Here is a 5201-nt window from a genome sequence, read left to right as displayed (position 1 = left end):
CTTCTCTCTGAGCCTCCTGTGAGTCCACCACTTTCTTTTCTCTGTGGACGGGCTTTTTCTAGCCACAAGACGGAAAACATAGGCAGAGAAAAGGACAAATTTGTGCTCTACTGTGTAACCATTTGGAAAGTGACTAAGTCCACTCTTATGGATCCCATTCAGCAATCCCTACAGGAGAGAATCACTGATTCAGTTTCCCATCCTTGAACCAATCAACTGTGGCAAAGTGTGAGAAAGAAAATCTTGGGTAGGAGTTACCTTTGAGCCAATCAACCGTGACCTGCAGGTCCTGGAGGAGCAAGGATATTCAGGACAGAACAGACATGTGCTAACAATGCCTGAAAAAAATATTGACAATTTTGATGAGCAACAGTTTTCATTTCTGGCAGCGATGTATATTCTTATCCATGAAAATTACAACAAAATTGGACCTAGAACCAAAATGAATTCTGACTTGAATGAAAACATTGAGAAAAGACTATTGCACTGAGCCTTAATTGTCATCGTATTCAACACAGAAAATAAGCTACTGCTACAGCAGAGGTCAGATGCTAAAATTTCCTTTCCAGGTTGTTTTACCAACACTTGTAGTTATCCATTAAATCATAAAGGAGAACTTGAAGAAAATGATGCAATTAGACTAAGAAGGGCAGCACAGAGGTCTTTAACAGCTGAATTAGCAATTCCCATGGCACAGGTTTCCCCAGAAGACGTTAATTTTTTAACGCAAATTCACTACAAGGCTCAATCTGATGATATTTGGGGTGAAATTGGGTACATTTTGTTTGTGAGGAAGAATGTAGCTTTGGATTCCTATCCCTGTGGGATTAAGAGCTATTGTTACGTGTCCAAGGAAGAACTAGAGGACTCTTGAGAAAAGGAGCCAATGGTGTAATCAAGATAACTTCGTGGTTTAAAATGATCACACAGACTTTTCTCCTTACATGTTGAGGTAATTTTTTTGAATCAGTTTGTTGAACTGACATGGAAATGAAAGTACGGCTGAATGATTTTACAAGTACTGAAAAACTGGTCTCTATTAAACTTAGATGAAAAAGAATCAAATCTGAGACTTGACATCCTTTAGATCTTTCAGATCTTTGATGGTGGCACAATCTTCACCATCCTCTCCCCCAGGATTTGATTTTGGTTTTGATTTCATATCCTGTGGGGAGAAACAGAGGGTAGTTTCAGAGGCTCCACTTACCCTTTTAACCTTCCCCACTACAGTAGCTCTTCTTATCCCACAGGCCAAGGATCCAATGAGGGGGATCCTCTAACTGCCAACTTCTACTCTCAGGGACTGAGGAAATGATCACCAAGTGAGTCCACAGACCCACTGGACTTACTGGAAGCCAAGACTCTGTTTAATGACTTCCTGCCTCTACCCCATATACCCCAACTTTAAAGGAAGTTGATGATGACTTCAGGCCTATGACTATCAAACTCACATATGTGTTCAATAGTCCTGAAACATCTGGGTATCCCCCTTTCCTCAGTGTACAGTCACCTGAATATATAGGTCCCTTTGAGGAACGACTAGGAATCATTCCAGTGTACACTTGCCACACTGCTCCAGGGCGCTCCCTCCTAGGGACCTGGCCAGCTCTTCAATCAATGAGTTCCAGATCTGAAATTTGGCTCAGGTCTGGGAAATGAGCAAGGCATCAAGGCTTTTCATTAGGGTGACTGCCCTCCCATTCCTACTCCTCCAATCTTGTCTTGATTGTAGATATTAAGTACCTGCTTTGTTGACTACCCATCTATTTTGCCCCTAGAGACACCATGTCCTATTAACTATTTCCATTTCCACATGTCCCTGTGGGTCAACTCCCCTTGGCTGTCCCTTCAACCTTGACAATTTTTTTTTTTTTTTGGCGGTACGTAGGCCTCTCACTGTTGTGGCCTCTCCCGTTGTGGAGCACAGGCTCCGGACGTGCAGGCTCAGTGGCCATGGCTCATGGGCCCAGCCGCTCCGCGGCAAGTGGGATCTTCCCGGACCGGGACATGAACCCGTGTCCCCTGCATTGGCAGGCGGACTCCCAACCACTGCGCCACCAGGGAAGCCCCAACCTTGCCAATTTTTATGGTAAATGCAGCCCCCTGCTTTCCCATGATTAAGCACTGCCATCTGGCCTCTGTTATTTTCAATAGGCCATGCATCATTCCCATCACTCCTGAGTCAGAAACTTATTGTTTTGTCAGAGAGAAGATTCTGCAGTGTCTTCCTGCATGGGAGGAGTGCTAGCTCTTAGAGGACGGCTGGGCACCTCTGCAACTCTGAGGGCTCCAGAGAGTCTGCAGAGCCAGATCCTCAGGGGCATCCCCCTAAAAGTCTCCTTTCTATGTGTCACTGTCAAAGGACCTCAGGTTTTCTCAACTAGGACTCTAAACTTAGCATAACAAACCTGCCTTGGCAGAGAGATTAAATGTCTCTGGAGCTCAAGCTATTAAGTCCTGCTTTTACCCCTTAGCTGTGTTCATGCTTCAAGGAGGTGATAAAGGCCTCCTTATAAGCTACCAAAGAGGCCCTCTGGCTCTCCACTGAGTGTTTAGGTGTTTGACAACTCTTTTTTTTTTCATTATCCCTATATAGGACATCAGTGCAGTTTAGTAATAACCAGCCAACTCCACTGTCCTCATAAGCACTATTTTCCCCTTTTCTTTCAATGCCTGAATCATGGCACCAGCAAAGGTGTGTTCCCCTGCCCTGGGATATTTCCCAGGACACCACAGGTGGAATCTTCAGTCACCATGTGGCAGGCATTACGCTCCACATTCCACTTGGGTGGGGATAGTCCCTGCCAGCTGGGTGATGAGTTATCCAGTTCAAAATCCATTGTACCACCTGCTTTTCCACACCATTTCCTAATACCTACTGTTCCAGTTCAGGTTCTCTGAGAAGCAGGTGTCAGGATAGAATGAGATATGCAGAAGATTTATTTGGGGAAACACTTTTGAAAGATATAGCAGAGAGGGATCATGAGGTTGTGGGGAGAGCCTCAGACCAGATTGCATGTCTGACACTTATAAAACAGAAGGGAAAGGAAGGGAAAAGAAGGGAAGGGAAGAGAAGGGAAGAGAAGGGAAGGGAAGGGAAGGGAAGGAGCATCTCATAGGAGGAGCTTCCAACTGCAGTGCAGCTCTGAGGATATCTTGGCTAGGCCAGTGGGGAGGCTGTGCTAATTATGCTTTAAACACCTTACATGTTTGATTCCTGAAAGGACTCACAGGACTCCAACGGTTTATACGCATAGTTTTTTGTTTGTGTGTTTTTAAACTTTTTTTTAGAACAATTTTAGTAGCAAAATTGAATGGAAGGGAAGGAGGTTTCTTATATACGCGTGTCCCACAGCATGGCTTTCCCTTTTCAGCGTCCCCCACCAGAGTGGTACAGCTGATGAACCCACATGGACACATCGTTATCACCTGAAGTCCACAGTTTACATTAGGCTCCACTCTTAGAACACTGTTTCTGTTTGTTTGTTTTACAGGCAAAGGATACAGTACAGTAACAGCAGGAGAAGTTTATGCAAGGAAGGGGGCTGGAGATCTCAGGCACAGGCTTCTTTGTCCTGCCACTGCTGGATCGCACAGGATGCGCTTTGTCTCCACGTCTCAAACCACCATTGGCTTATGTACCAAGGAGTCCAAAATTGACTCATTGTGGGAATCTGTTGGAGTGAGCTGATAGTGTAGGCATATTCTAGCTCCACTACCAGCCCTAATCATTGAAATCCCTGAGGCTCCACCAAAGAAACAACTATTAATTAATGCTGACAAGCTGGTATATTCTGCACCCCAAACACAGACCAGTGGTCACAGAACATCCTTTATTGCGCTCAACGGTGTTGCCGAGGGTCACACGCTGCGGGCAGCTCTGTACGTAAGCATGCAGCCAATCCAGACCATGCCATGCAGGAGCCCCAGAGCCAAGATTGTACATTATGAGAGGCCCATGTTGAGGACAAATGGCCTGGCTCTAGCAGCTCTGCCATGCTCAGTTATTGGCTAGGAGCAGCAGCCTGGGGAGAGCATGGCATCAGCACAAATGCTGAGCACATCTTAGGGTGCAGCAGCTGGGGCCGTCAACTGACGGCCTGGACATCTGTGAGGCATCTACCTCCATAGCTAGCAAAACCCACTTCAGGAAGTACATTAAAGCTCCCCCTGACTCTTGTGTGACCCCTGTTTATTTCTCAGGTTTTTCCTCTTGCCATATCTTACTCTCCAGCCATCCTGAGCTACTTAAAATTCCTGGAATAAAAGTCATTTACGTTCTCACCTCTGGGGCTTTGTACATGACCCTCTGCGAATAATACTACTACTTTCTTCTTCCACTTCCTTTCCCTAACTTCTACTCATTCTTCAGGTCTCAGTTTAGAGACCATTTCCCTGAGAAAACTTTCCTGCTCCCCACCCCTCCCTACTCTATTCTCTTATAGCATCCTATCCTCAACCTCAAGGTAGCACTCATGCTACTGTAATCTCCTAAAGAATCTGTGTCTTCCATTAGACCGTACAATCTGTAAGGGTAGGCACTATGTCACATTGAATGTTGCCTAATGTATGCCACACAGTAGGCGCTTAATAAATGTTTGCTGATCAACTGATGGATAATTTCACCCTGTTGAATTGCTTAGAATCTGGGGGTTAAGAAGAGAAAGCAAAATCAGTGATTATCCAATTCAATGTTTTCTTACATGCCATGGACACATACATGTCCTGAAGGGGCAGTCTTTCCGGGTTGGAATCCATAAATCCACTGCATGAAGCCATCTTTCTGGCTGGGGAGCTTTGATGACAAGGCACTCCTTGGGTAGTCTGGTCTCATGTGCTCCTTAGCTGATGTCCCCCAATTCATTTAGAAAATTCTGGACCATGATGGAGTGTGTTCATTTGTGTGGGGAATATGTCTTTCTACTTTCCCTCCCATGGGTTGATCTATTACAACTTTTTCATAGTTTGTTACTAAAGATACCTGGTGAAAGAGGTTGCTCTTATTCCTTCAAGGAAGTGATGGTTTTCCTTAGGCTTGGCTCCATTTTGCAGACTGAAAAACTGAGGCCTCCTTAAATAACCTGGGATACACCACTAAACTTTGCTGAGCATAATGTCTTTAGAAGTAGTTTCTCAGAAATACAACTAACAACACTTAGTTCCTTCTTGGTACAATTTAGGGAGACAAAATGTAGGAAAGA

At 44.9% G+C, this 5201-nt stretch overlaps 1 pseudogene; it reads left to right on the top strand.

Moving 5' to 3' along the window:
- Positions 1–325: 325 nt before the first annotated feature.
- LOC103073976 (isopentenyl-diphosphate Delta-isomerase 1 pseudogene) lies at positions 326–951 on the top strand (annotated as a pseudogene).
- The last annotated feature ends 4250 nt before the right edge of the window (positions 952–5201 follow it).

Source organism: Lipotes vexillifer, unplaced genomic scaffold (genome assembly GCF_000442215.2).
Source record: "Lipotes vexillifer unplaced genomic scaffold, Lipotes_vexillifer_v1.1 scaffold64, whole genome shotgun sequence".
NCBI classification, from domain to species: Eukaryota; Metazoa; Chordata; class Mammalia; order Artiodactyla; family Lipotidae; genus Lipotes; species Lipotes vexillifer.
Note: the sequence above shows the minus strand (reverse complement) of the source record. Positions and strands in the feature narration are given on the sequence as shown.